The following is a 15,922-nucleotide window of genomic DNA, read 5'->3' as shown; positions in this document are numbered from 1 at the left end:
GGCCATTTTTAGGTCAACAATGATCAAATATCAGCTCTCTTATTTGGTTCAACCTAATCACGTAAGATCAAGGAGGAGTTTCTTGATGCTCCCTGAAACCAAGTACACCCAAGCAGATTCACTTGATGACATGACTAGTACTTAAGATCAGTCCAGTCACAGGCAAGAGCCTCTGGTGCTGTCTCCTAGGTCCTCAGGGTGAGTTTTAGAGGCTACCACTTTGTGCTACTCACCTGCTTCATTAGACAAGGGAGAGGAAAGGGATTATATGCTGTGAAGTAGCTACCACACCAGCAGGAGGCTACCCTGATAAGTGGTTTTCTGAGTACTGCTTGCAGTGCTGAGCCCTTGTTCAGATCATAGAGACACTTCCTCAAGAGGCTGCTAACAATAAAATCTGCTATTTGTCCAGCTATCTTACTTGATCCATTAGAAATGCTTCAAGTCACATTTAGATAAATCTGTAGTGAAGTGTACACAGGGAAGTTTGTAAATGTGTTAAAAATTTCATTATGTCTGTGAAAAACTTCCCTTTTTTAACTTGATAATATTTGGATTTTAAAATATGAATGGCCATATATTTGCTTGTGTGTGCATATATATGCACACACACACATATACATATATACATGCACACAGACACAACGTTGTCCTTGAAATGGCCCCCAAATTAAGAGGTAAACATCCATGTATCCGGATGTTCAACACTAAACCAGATTGTTCTGTATTATATTCAATGATAATCCAGCTCCATAAGGGTACAAAGATGGTTTTGTAACCCTGTTGAATCACTGAAGAAAAACTAAATTGTTTTCTGTAAGATTTAAATGTTAATTCTATCTTGAACAACAGTATTTAGGGTTTTGAGAGGATTACATTTTCATCTACTCATCACACCTCCAGAAATTTCTGTCCCTGAATCATTCTTGATCAAAGAGCCTTTTGTTCTGTCTTTTTCTACTAGACTGTAGCTGAGTATAGTAGGTATGGTTCCCTGAAGTCCTGTTTTGACTTCCAAAAGACTGTCTACTCCTTATCTTATGGAATATGTTTGACTTTGGCTACAGGCCCTGATAAGGAACACATCAAATACTAGGAATAAGCACATAATCCTCAAATAAACTGATATCCACCCAGGTGGACTTGTAAGAAAAACTCACAGGCACACAGTCAAGTAAATAATCACAAGAGTAGTATTTTTTTATATATGTGTTTGTTCTGGTCAGTCACTCCCTCTATTCATCTTGGTTCCTTTTAGCATCTGCTGGATGATTTCTCATGAAAATCATTTCCAATGCTATTCAGCTATTATTATTATCTACTGAGATAAGTTTGGGGGGCCATACAATTAAAAAAAATTAAATAAAGAAATAGACCATTTCAAACATGTAATTTCTCTAGGCTTATTCAAACTGGGGGAAGTGTTAGCTTTAGAAGAAAGTAAGGAAAAATCTATGACTCTGTCTTTTTTTTTTTTTCTCTGCCTTGCTTTCTCTACCAAAATGAGCATGTGGTAAAGTGCTTGTGCCACAGACACTGGCCTTTTATTCTTGTGGAAAAAGGAGCTGCTGTTTTATGGTGGCCTGGAGGCCAGGAGGAGCTTGCTGCCAGGGGATGCTGCCCTCATGGCTCCACCAAGCAGGCAGCACCAGCTGGGAAGCCCAGGGGACTGGGTCTACTCACCATTTGCCCAGTAACCTGGAGCTCAGACTCTCTGCTCTCTGGGACCTTCCTCTTTCTTTCCTCTTCCCTTCTCTCTTTTCCTCTGGTGCTTCTTAATCAGAAACTTCATGAAAATTTATCAGAGGTTTCCCATTGCAGTTGGAAAGGACAGTTTTCTGCATTTGTATTGGACTTGACATACCTAGTATATATGTATAGGTGTGCCGGGTTATTATACTTAAACCCCCAGATTTTTAGGCCACATACAGAACTTTGATTTCTCTGCTATTGCTGCAATTTTATTATTAATATTAACCATAAGATTTAGTGAGAAAAGTGTTTACAGGAGTGTCAGGCTCTGAAAGAAATCTTGGTTCTGCTACTTAAGGACCTTGTCATATTTTCTGGGCCACTATTGCTACATCTGAAAAACGCAGGACTAAGATAAACACAAAAGGATTATGGAAGAAAGAGCCCAGTTCATATCTGGCACTCACCCATCTTTGTTATTTGTGTTATTATAAAACTAATTGTATGGCATGCTGGATAAAACTGGAATTATCTCGTGGTTCTTATAAAATATTAACTAAATGCATAAAAATATTTATCCCATCTAAACTCACTTCAGTTTATTATGTTAAAATATTAAATGAGGATGCATTTTGGCAATACTTGGATAAATAAAGGTTATTTTAAATCAGATTACATTTAGAGGTAAACTTTCAAATAAATGATTCCCTAAAATTAAAAAAAAAAATCTTAAGTGAGTTTTTTTAAGGCTTAACTTCAAGTGATTTTTACCTATAATTGCACAGAGATTTTCAAATTTGGAAATGTATTTAAAAACCTCAGAAACTAAGAATATGTTTCATATTACTTGATCCTTGGTGTTCAGAATATGACTCTTGAACTAGCAAAATTGGCATCACCTGGGAGCTTGTTAGAAATACAGTATTTAGGCCCAAATCAGGACCCAAGTAGCAGAGTCTGCATTTCAGCAAGGTGATCAACCCTAGTTGATTCATATGCACATTATTTAGCCATATGTACAATATTACATTTGTAGATGGACACTCATTCAGCATTGTTTGAATACACCAAGTGATGAGAAAGTGTGTCTTGAGGCAGATCATATCATTAGTAAATAATCTAAGTATTAGAAATTTCTTTCATGTTGGTCAAACAGATAAAAAATGTCTCCCCTTCTGTAACTTTTACTAATTTAATTGTCTTCTTATTTCTAAGCAAAACAGTCACAATTCTAGTCAGAAAAATGGCAGTAAAACATTTTAAGAGAAAAAAAATCACATTTTAAATTAGTCTATTTGGTTTACACTAGGGATGGACAAGCTACTGCCCAGGGCCAAATCTGGCTGGCTGCCTACTTTTGTAAATAAAGTTTTATAGAACCACAGAAATATCAATTTGTTTACACATTGGCTCTGGCTGGTTTCGTGTTACCATGGCAAAATCAAGTAGTTGTAACAGAGACACTATGGCTTGAATGTCTAAAATATTTACTATTTGTCCCTTTACAGAAAAAAAAGAAAAAGACTTCTAAATCCTGGTCCACATGAAGCATTCCCATTTCTCCAACAACAATTTTTTTTATCAAACCTCATGCATGTGTCAGGTACTATGCTAGCGGTTGAAGTTTCAAAAATGGGATGAGACCCTGCCTTCAAGCAGATCATCCTCAACATATTCTTTCTTTTATACTATTACTTATAAATATCATCTTAAATATGGTGCCTAGATTTAAACCTCAAATGAGATTTAATGAGTAAAGAATAGGAGTATCTTTATAAAAGCAGAATATGTGCAGAAGCAAATATTCATTCTGACATAAATTTGAAACTTCTCTTGCTGACATCTCATATTATTTTTATATATTTAGCTTGTATCCAAATTTTTGAACAGCAGGCATTTCCAATTAGTAAATGTATGTGTATGTGTGTGCACATATGTGTTTTGTGAACCTCTTTTTTGGCCAGTTCTCTTTCATCCTGTCTTTGCTGAAGTAATTAATTTTTAAATAAATGCAACATAGTTAAATAGAAGGAACCTGTGGAATTAGGTAGAACTAAACCTGAGATGAAGGTTAACTGTGTCTCTTTGTATTTTTATTTGGGGAGAAAATACTTACTTTTTAAGAAACCAGTTTCCTAATTTATGTAAAGGGAATAAAATTAGTAACTGCCTTACAGGATTTTGGGAAATAGCAATAGAGATGGTGCCTACTTGTACAGAACTACTGCCTGGCCCTAGGAAGACCTCAATAAATAGAACCTATCTTAGCATGTTCAGGTACGTTTTTCTATTCTGCATAATAATAGTGAATCTTGAATACTAACTCAGTTAGCTTTGTATGCAAAACTGGATGAGTTTTGTTCCTAAATATTCAATCAATTTAGCTATAAATGTTCACTGAAAGAAGGCCCAAGAGCATAACCTTAAAGTACATCAACTATTTCTTTCTTCTGGGCAGCGATTTTTTTTAACCTTTTATTTTGACATAATTGTGGATTCTCATACAGCTGTAAGAAATAATACAGAGAGGTCTCTGTACCTGTTATCCAGTTCACACAGTAGTAACTAAGTATAGTTCAATATCACAGCAAGGGAATTGGCATCCATTGATGTATTCAGATGTCACCATTTTACAAGCATTTATTTAAGTATATGTTTGTTCCTATGTTTACTCCTTATGTTTTTTACCACATGTGTAGATTCGTGTGATTACCCTTACTTCAAGATACAGGATATTTCCATCCTGTGCTACCTTTTTGTAGTCACATTTACTTCCCTACTATCTCCACTTCCTTTTTAACTCCTGAATCAATACATTTCTATAAGGTTGTCATTTCAAAAAGTTGTATAAACGAAACCATACAGTATGTAAATTTTTGAGGTTGGCTTTGAGATCAGTTTAAGATGCTATGTGTATCAATAGTTCATTCCTTTTTATTGATGAGTTAGGCCAGTAATAGTAAAAAAAAAAAAAAATTCCTCTTATTTAGAAACTCCAGTTATTAGTAGTGCTCCTCTGAGTTGTTCTGGATAAAGGGATCTGAGCCCAGTTTTTTTCCTCCTGGCCCCTATTCAGGAGTACAACACGCTTAGACAAAATGGATAAAATCAACTCCTCTAGGTTAATTAGGATATATTTCAGCTTGAAATTAAGAAACAGTATTCTCTGTTTTATGTTTAACAACACTTTTAAAAAGGCAGAAAAGGTTAGTTTGTCCTGACTTTTTCTTAGTCAACTCATCCTGGATCCTACTGGCCTTCTCTTATTTCTTTCTGCAGAAAGAGAGTGCAAAGGATCGTGAGAGAGGAGGTACTTAGCATCATTCAGCAACTTGCCCAGCGTGATGCTCATGATTCTGACTCCACACCACCAAGTAAGTCTCTGATACCAGCTGAGGGTCCTACAATTCAACCCAATTCTGACCCTTTCTACCTGGGGACAGCATCATATTCTACAAGGTAAGAGCTCAGTCCCATAAGACTGGCGTCTCCTTCAGATGAAAGGCCAGGTTGTTACCTGTGCTTTTTTTTCAACTGGTTAGAGATCAGAGGATTCCATGACCCTCTCCTTGGGTTCAATTAATTTGCTAGAGCAGCTTACAGAACACAAGAATCCAGTTTACATATTATATTACCAATTTATTTCAAAGGATATCAAAAGATATAGAATCAACAGCCAGACTTCACCATAGGGTGAAGTCCCAAACAAAGGAGCATCTGTTCTCATGGAACATGGGGCCTGCCATGGTGGCATGCAGAAGCATTCTAGTTCACCAACCTGGAAACTCTCTGAACCCATCCTTCTGGGTTTTTATGGATTCTTTGTTACATAACCTTGACTGATTAAATCCTTGGCCAATGGCAGTTGATTCAACCTCTGGTTCCTCTCCCCACTCCTCCTCCCAGAGGGCAGGGAGTGGGAATGAGAGTTCTAATCCTCTAAACACAAAGTTGGCTCCACAGGCAACCAGACTCCATTCTTAGATAATTTCAAAAGTCACTTCATTAAGATAACAAAAAACAACTTTATCACTCTCACCACAGGAAATTCCAAAGGCTTTAGGAGCTCTGTGCCAGGAATTGCAACTATGACCAAATATACATTTCTACTGTAAATATCACAGATGCAAAAAGCAAACTAGTGAATCTAAATAGGCTCAGTAATTTAATCTATAAATGGTAGAAATAATTACTGCTCCATGAGGTTAGAAGGATCAGAAAATTTAATATATGTGGAATTGAGTCATTGGCTAAAACTTGTAATAGAAGTATGAATATTGATATACATGGCAATAATAACATCTCTTCAGGAATTATATGTGGTTATGCCCCCAACTTACCTTTGAGTCCCAAGCCAGGTCCCCCTCATTCCCTGTTGGAAGAGAGTTTCCCTTACACAAGTCCTAGGGTTCAGCTTTATACTGGATTCTTCTTTATACCTGCCTCCACTTATTTTTGTTTCTCTGCTCTCCTCCCTTAAAGACTGGCTGTAGAGTGACAACCTATGTATTCAGTTTCCTCTCTTTGAGACCCCCAAAGAAATACATAAGAACTCATTTTGTTTCAATAGTTGTAATTTATAATCAATCCCAACTGAGAAACAGTCAAGGAATAAACCACTAGCAGCATCTACAAATTTAGAGTAGTTTCAAGTTTACAGAATCTTACAAAATTGTCTACATTATGGATCCTAGTTCATAGTTCTTGACTTCTTTTTGAAGCATCAAATGGAAGCCCTTTCAGATTTGTTATACCAGTTTTTTTTTTCCTGATAATACTACTTGCTACATTAAATACCCTCCTCTTAAAGAAAACCATAGCCTAAATAGTAGTTAAAGGGGTAAAAACAGATCTTGTTCAGGAACTACTGTAATAGGAGAAAAGTAACCGCATTATAGAACTGAGCTCAACTCTGAATACAACAGGAACAAGTGGGGATTTATAGCCAAGGAGCAGATTGGGATGGGGGTAGGGGTCAGTGGATGGAAAATGACAAACAGGAGACATCAAGGGTAGAGGGAATTCTTCCTAAACCGACCTAATAGTATGCTCACTGAATGCAGATTAGGGTGATCAGATATGGAGGATGATTAGACACCAAGGATGAGGGGTTCTCTCTCTACTGACTTAGCAGGATTCATGCTAAAGCTGGGTTATGCTGTCCCAAGAAGGATGAAGGCCAAGGGGGAAGCTTAGTGAAAAAGTGGGCTCAGAGGAGCCTGAGTAAAGTTTGGTCAAGGAGAGAGTCTTTGTCACACCTTAATTTAATTGTGTTCCTTGCCAAAAGCAAGCCTGAAGAGCGAATTAGGGAAACTAATAGGCAACCTCTTATCTCATGCAGATAATTTATATTTCTAAACATCTTCAGAGTAAGTGACATCAATCTAAAAATGATAGTGCTGTTGCTTTATGACAATTCACACAAAAAAAGAAAGAGAGTTTATTAACTATGATTTAAAAAAAGGAAATGAACTTCCTGAAAGAGTGTAGTATTGATGTACTGATGCAACACAATTACATCTTTCAAAAACATGAATCATGAAAGAATATTTATTAAATTGACTAAGACAAATAATTTGGTGTACTTAGCTAAATGGACAGGGTTTATTATTCACTAAATTATTATAGGCAGCTGGCTGAGTATCAGTACATTATTATTTCCCCAAATTGTATATTAATAGGCACTGAACTTCTTTTTATTGAGCTACTACATATGCCAAATCCATTATATTCATTATCTCATGAATCTTTACAAGAACCAAATTAGATGGATGACATCTCCATTTTACAACTGATGATTATGAACAAAACTAGCATTCAAATATAGGTTTATAGGCTCTGAAGATGGTGATCTTATTCTGCTAAGCTGTCTCCCTGTCATAGATTGGGCAGTTGGACCCAGCAACCCCCTTCCCTCCTCTATACCCATAAAGCAAACTTGTTGTGGCAGAACATGTTTGTTTGTCTGTTTTTCTCATGACTTTGGACTTAGCCATACAACTTGCTTTGGCCAATGGCATGGGGGTGGAAGTATTATCATACATTACTGAGCCTACATTTTAAGAGTCCTGTGTGTTTGTGCTTGTTCTATTATATCTCTGTCACCTTGGCTACTCTTCTAGTCCAAGAAGGCTGAGAGAACAAATCAATAAATCTAGGAAAATTCCAAATATTCTAACATTCAAGTGTAATTATCTTCAATAGATGAAAATTTGGACTAGATTTAGAGTGGTTGCCTAGAGGTGATCCAAGCTCAATTGTAAAATACTAGAAACATTATGAATTGAATGTAGTTTATATGTCTTTTTAGCACTTGAAATCTTCTTACATGGGATTCCCCACTTTATGTACCACAGTGGACACTAAAGATTGACTTTCACTGTAAAAGCCAAATCCCAAACAAAATTAAACAAGAAAACAAAGCAAAAGAGACTCATTTCTGCACACACATGCCCCCACTCCTTGCAGTTAAACATGGCCAATTAAAAAAACCTGGCTCAGATTTAGAGTAGGGACCAGGAATACAGAGAATTCTTGACCTGACAATGATGACAAGGAAGCAACAGCTCCCAGATCATAGGGAGAACATGACCATGATGCTGATGATGGAATTCAGTGATGAGCAACCAGTGGTTAGGGCCAGTGTCAGAGTTTGGAACAATACAGCCTCCAGTATCTGGGTTTCAGCAGTAGTATCATGATGTCCTCACTGAATTTGCTTTGTGGCACCATTCTGCCTGACCTCTCTGGTCTCTGCCTGTTTTCTCAGTCTGTTCACCATTAGATCCAGCAGTTCTGTGAGCTAGTCAATATCATCTCAATAAATTCTTTCTCTGCCAAAATTGATCTTGCTATTTACAGCTAATAATTTGACATATTCTCATTAAAGGTGTCAAAAAGAAAAAGAAAAAAAAAAGATTCTCTCTGTAAAAGATATTATTTGATGTCATTATTGAAGTATGGTCAATACACCAAAAAGCAAAACAACAACAACAACAAAAAACCAAGTATCATTCAAAAGTCTGAAGGGCAGTTGGTTGCCAGGGGCTGGATGGCAGGGTAATGAGAATTTGTTTTTAATGTGTATTAAGTTTTGTTTTGCAAGAAAAAAGTTCTGGAGATTGGCTGTATAACAATGTGAATGTATTTGACACTACTGAGCTGTACACTTAAAAATGGTTAAGATAGTAAATTTTATGTTATGTGTATTTTACCATTATTTAAAAACTTAAATTAGTTAAAAAATGTTTGAAAGGCCAAATTATTGCAAGTTACAAAATATGTGATATATATTTTCTCTGGAATCAATCAGTGAACAAAAATATGAACAACAAATTACACAGGACAAGAGGTAAAAGGCTCTAATATTAAAACTTAGCTCTTCTTTATAAAAATAATAATTGGAAAGATAATATAGTGAAAAGAAAGCCTTACTTACAATAATACCCAAAGAGTTTAAATACCTATTAAATACGGTGAATTTATAAAGTAAAACTTGAATAAAGCAAAAGAGAGACCTCATTCCTATTTATTTAGATTCATTCTAAGATAGGTGATTCACTATAGTAAGAATAACAGTTTGTAAATTATACTGTAAATTCAATACAATTACAGATAAATAACCAACAGATGTTTCCTTTTTGGAATTTGAGAAAATAATATTAATACTTATTAATAAAAATATAAATGCAAGTTAAGAAAAAAAGTTTAAAAAGAAAATAATGAGGTGCGAGTGGCAATATATTATACTACAAAGCTACAACAATTAAAATGGGTTAGCACTTGTATAGATATAAACCAGCGGTCAGTGAAAGAAAATAGACTGACCAGAAATGAAAACATGTAGGAATTTAGTATATGATAACGATAACACTTCAAGTAAGTGGAAAGGAAACATATTATTGAGTAAATGATGTTGGGACACACGATTAGCCATTTCAGTAATTTCAAAATGTATCAAATATTTACCTGTAAAATATGAGGCTGTAAAATTGCTTGGTGAACATAAGTAGTAGGTTAAAAAAAAACCCATAAAGGAAAACATTGATAAATATGACTACTGCAAATGACAACAAGAAACAAATTTGGAATAACAACGACACCATAAACAAATCCCTCAAATAAACTGACAACGGATAATCTAGTATCTGTAACATACATATGTGAAAATTGCCGATTTTCCTTATGTACAAAGAGTTAATACCTATGACTAGGGAGTTCATACAAATATAATTTCTAATAAGCATAAAAATTGCTTAGACTTATGTATTACTTATTAAAATATTCATAAAACATGAGATATTAGTATATATTACATAGGAGACCTCACAATGATGAAAATGTCTGTTGGTGTCCTGTATCAGGAGTGTGAGAGAATAAAACCTTTGTATACAGAGTGATGTAAAATTTTGAGGTGGCAAAATTGCATTATCCATCAAAATTTTAAATGTTGTCTACCCTCAATGCCATTTTGAGATATTTATATGATGGATTTACCCATACAAATTCACCATTATATGAATAAGCATGTTCCCTGCAGCATAGGTTGTATTCACAAGCAATCCTGGAAACCACCCCATTCTCCATGAACAGAAATTAATCACAGAAGCTAACGTCCACACCTTGTTCCTATTAAAAAGAGTGAATTGTTGTCCATTGACAGATAAATGGATGAAGAATATGTGGTATATTTATTCAATGGAATATTACTCAGACATAAAAAGGAATGAAATAATGCCATTTGCAGCAACATGGATGGACCTAGAGATTATCATACTATGTGAAGTAAGCTAGACAAAGATAAATATCATATGATATCACTTATATGTGGAATCAAAAACAAAAGATACAAATAAACGAATGTACAAAACAGAAATAGACCCAAAGACATAGAAAACAAGTTTATGGTTACCAAAGGAGAAAGAGGGGAGAAGGATAAATTAGCAACTTGGAATTATCATACACAGTATGTATATATATATATATATATATATATATATATATATATATATATATATATATATATATATATATATATATATAATAGATAATCAACAAGAACCTACTGTATAGCACAGGGAACTATATTCAAAATTTTATAATAACCTATAAAAGAAAATAATCTGAAAAAATAGGTATATATGTATGTATAATTGAATCACGTTGCTTTACACCTGAAGCTAGCACAACATTGTAAATCAACTATACTTCAATAAAAAATAAAAATAAAATTAATAAAAATAAAATTAAAGCTTAAAAAAGAGTGAACTATATCTGAAAGAATCAATTTACTAATATGCCAATGATATATTATTGAGTGGATAAAGAAGCTGCAGAACAGCATAAGTATAACTTTCTGAAAAGATAGACAAAAACAAAGAAAGTTTTGGGATTTGCACTGGATTGAGAAAAGGGTGACTTTCATTCTTATGGTTAGTACATTTAATAATGTGTATTTTTTTCCCAAGAAGCTGTATTATTTTTTATGAAAAATATCAATTTATGATTAATTATTTAAAATAATCCCACTATTACCTAATTACAGAGCTTGAGTGGTAATTCATCAGAATTTACTGATTATCACTTCTAGGATTACAGTAAAAAGTTTTAAAGATAGAGATATATTTGCTTTCTCTTTCTCAAAATATCAGTCTGTCATGTGTGCTACTTATAGAGCATTTTTTCTCCTGTAACAACAGGCAGTCGATAACACCACTCAGAGTTGTTGCTCAGATGTTGTCTTACTTACTTATTTACCTTGCAGAAAATAAGACTAATGTCACAAAACCCATACTTCATTTGTCAATAACCTGGACTTGGTGTTTCTTTCTTGAGCTTGTTAAGCCCATTGGTAAATTGTTTCCCCAACCACTTAATGAGAACTTGGAATTATCTCACATTCTTTCTCATGTGTGTTTTTACCTCTTCTTGCTCTGAAAACAATTCTGAAAACCAATTTTGACCATCAATGGCTTTGCTTCCAATGCAATCATAATATTTCATAACATTTCTTTTTGCTGACATCTTGAACCCTTTAAGATGTCTGCAAGTAGTATCTCTTTTCTTGCTTGATATTCTTCATTTATGTGAGGTATACCTGTACAAATCTATCCTTCTATACTTGGCTGTGTGATACTAAGCCTGGCCTCCGTGAACCTCTTTCCTGCTTTGGCAGGGGACTCACTAGTAAGCTTGGCCATCTCTCTAAGAAGAAGATCGAAATGTTGAAGGGACTGGTTAAGGAAATAGAGACTATCTTATTTGTTTTCTTTTCCTGTTTTTGCTCCCTATTTCTATTAGCATCAATACAAGAACAATTTCTCACCTTGCAGTGCTGTTGTTTCAATAGTAGCATTTGTGGTCTTTCCTGTACTCACAACCACACCTCATTGTTTCCTCTCAGAGACAAATATACCCACCAAGTGATCCTTCTTCCTTAGAGATATGGATTTCAGCTTTCTAGGGGCACTTTCCCCAGGACTCTAAATTTTAATAATTTCAAATGCTTCTCTTTGCCCCACAAGCCCTAGGGACGATACTTTCTTCCTACAGTTGCTGTCTCTGGAATACTTTTAACTTTTTATCTTTTCAGTTCTTCAAAGCCCAATGAGCAGCTTTTTGTATTAACTTAAAATGCACACACACACACACACACACACACACTTTTTTGTTGTATGATTAACATACAAAGAGCTGTATGTCAATATTAAATATGTACATATTTAATGTATACAACCTGATAACTTTTTATATAAGTATATATCACTGCAAACATCACCTCAATCAATGCCAAAAATATATCCACCACCCCCAAAATTTCCTCCCATATTCTTTTATTTTGTTTGTTTTTTTTGTGATAAGAACTACCCCAAAGATTTTCCCTATTAGCAAACTTTTAAGTATACAATATAGTATTTTTAACTATAGGCAATGTGCTGTACATAGCTGTCTATGACTTATTCATCTTGTATAACTAAACTCTGTACCCTTTGACCAACATCTCCCCATTTCCCCTTCTCTCCATCTCCTATTAACCACCCTTCTATGCTCTGCTTCTATGAGTTTGACATTTTAGATACCTTATGTAAGTGAGATCATAGAGTATTTGTTCTTCTGTGTTTGGTTTATTTCACTTACTCTAATGTCCTCAAGGTTCATCCATATTTTTTACAAATGGCAAGATATCTCTTTTTTCTAAGGCTGAATAATATTCCATTGTATGTAAATATCACTTTTTCTTTATCCATTTATCTATTGATGAACATTTAGGTTGCTTCTATGTCTTGTTTATTCTGAATAACGTGGCAATGGACATGGGAATGCAGATACCTCTTTGAAATTCTGATTTCAATTCCTTTAACTATCTATCCAGAAGTGGGATTGCCAGATCATATGATGGTTCTATTTTAATATTTTGAGGGAAACTCCATACTATTTTCTATAGTGGCTGAACAAATTTACATTCCCACCAACAGCGTACAAGGATTCCTTTTTCTCCACATCCTCATCAACACGTTATCTTTTCTTTTTTCTTGATAATAGCCATCCTACAGATGTGAGGTGAAATCTCTTGTGGTTTTGATTTGCATTTTCTTGATGATTAGTGATGTTGAACATCTTTTCACGTACCTGTTAGCCACCTGTATGTCTTCTTCGGGAAAATGTCTATTTATGTTCTCTATCCATTTTTCAATTGGGTTATTGGTTTCATTGCTCCTGCGTTGTGTGAATTCCTTGTATATTTTCGATATTTACCCCTTATCAGATATGTTGTTCGTAAATATTTTCTCCCATTTTAGGTTGCCTTTTCATTTTTGCTGATGGTTCTCTTTGCTGTGCAAAACATTTTTATTTAAAATAAAATCTCATTTGTCTATTTTTGATTTTGTTTCCTGTGCTTTTGGTGTAATATGCAAAACAAACAAACAAACAAACAAACAAAAACGAACATTCCCAAGAACAATGTCAAAGAGATTTTCTCTATGTTTTCCTCTAGGAATTTTATAGTTTCAGGACTTAGATTTAAGTCTTTAGTCCATCTTTAGTTCTTTTTTTTGTGTGTATAGTGTAAGATAGGTCAAATTTTATCCTTTTGCAAATCTTTTCAGCACCATTCCTTGAAGATACTATCCTTTCCTCATTGTGTATTCTCGGCACCATTGTTGATGATCAGTTTACAGTGTATGGGTGGAGTTGTTTCTGAGCTCTGTATTCTGTTCCATTGGTCTATATGTATGTTTTTATGTTGGCATATACAGTTTAGATTACTGGAGATTTATAATATATTTTAAACTCAGGAGGTATGATGCTTGCAGCTTTCTTCTTGCTCAATATTGCTTCAGCTATTCAGGGACTGTTGGGATTCCATATGAATTTAGGATGTTATTTTTATTTCTATAAAAAATTCCATTGGAATTTTGAAATATGGAACACCTCGATATTTTTTAAATTATTTATTTCTGAATGTATGAGTTGAGGATGAAACATTGATGTAACGTTGGTACATTTTGGACTATATTACCAATCACTTTCGATTGGCTGAACTACCTGCTTGTACAGATTGCTTATGTCTCTTCTGGCTCTGCTTCTGTCTGATCCTCTCAGTATCACTCTAATTTTATGATGGACTGCTGCTGGGTCATCCGATCTTAGAACATAGTTAGTCTGAGAGAACACACCTCATGGTGGGCAGCTCAGATTTCATGGTCACTTTCTATCCATGGCCATTTTGTCTCTACGTGTTCCAGTAGCACAACAAAAGTTACTTTTCAAATCGTACTTAGTTTTCTACTGAATATGGCCTTCCTACAGAATGCTAAGGTTCTATATTTTTATACCCTTATTGAGACTAGACATAAACTCTTCAGGGTATACTTCTCCGCCACAGGTACCTCTAGAACAACAGAAGCTGCCAAGTCCTATGAATGGTTGGCAGGGTTTCTGGCCCAAAACCCACTTCAGGGTCTTTTCTTGCTCTGGTTAACTCAGAGCTGTCAGCCTTCCATTGCTATCCAGAAAGTATATCCATAGAAGTAGTACTTTTCAGGAGTAGTATGTAGTGCTCCTGAACTCTAAGGTACATAGCAAGCTTTGGTCTTCTTTCTTAGTGCTGGGAGGTGCAAGATGTAATAATTGGTTCCTTTATTTGGAGGGTGTGTTTTGGAATATCCAAAATTACTGAACCCTAAAAATATTACTGATATGACAGGTGGTAGGAATGGAAGTCTCTGACCTAAAGGCAGGATCTGAGTGACATACTAGAGCATCCATTAGAGTCCTACTACTTTCAGTGTTGTATGATAGGCTCTTGTATGTATCATGTCCTCTGCTAGATTGAACAAAGATTTGTTTCTGATTTACTAAGGTATTTACCAAAGTATGTAATTGGAATATACTTTCTTACACATGGTGGTGCTCAAAGAAAATTGCTGAATTAATATTAAACATCTGCCCAGCCATATTTAACTATGTAGTCATGGGTTGTTCTGTAATGAGTATACATAAAATGAGAGGTTGTGTTGTAAATATATTGCCACAGCCAAATAGTTTATTAAATAGATGCATAATAATGCTATAGAAATTGAGACAACCTTAATTTAACTTTGTTTTCAGTGAATATATTTGTTTAACTATTATTTTTAAAATAACATTATTCTAGAATTGACTTAGTTTTACAGAAAAGTTGTGAAATAGTACAGAGTTCCAATTTACCCCACACCCAGATTCCCTTTTTCTTAACATCTCACATTAGTATGATCCATTTATCCTGAATAATGAGTGAATAATGATGCATTATTATTAACTACAGTTCACATTTCATTCAGATTGATTTCTATAATTTTTACCTAAGTCATTTTTTTTCCTGTTCCAGGAGTCCATCTAAAATAGGACATTTTATTTAGTCACGTCTCTTTAGGCTGTAACAGTTCCTCAGATTTTCCTTTTTTTTTTTTTTTTTTGATGACCTTAACAATTTTCGAGAGTACCAGTCAGGTATTTCATAAAACATCATGTGAATAAGCTTTTGATGTGCTGAAGTGAAATATGATGACCTAAGTGCCGGTTTCCCATTCGACTGACTCTTTTTCATCAATCTTCATGTCCTCCGAGTGGGGTTTTCCTGTTTTATTTTGGCTCTGTTAACATTTCTGGAAGTGGTCACAGTGAATAATGAATAAAAACAAACCAGCTGTTACACTGACTTTGCAGTCAACGAGTGTCTAAATTGTAA

This window comes from Mesoplodon mirus, assembly GCF_964341445.2.
Source record: "Mesoplodon mirus genome assembly, chromosome: 6".
Classification (NCBI taxonomy): Eukaryota; Metazoa; Chordata; class Mammalia; order Artiodactyla; family Ziphiidae; genus Mesoplodon; species Mesoplodon mirus.
This window is presented reverse-complemented; position numbering follows the sequence as displayed.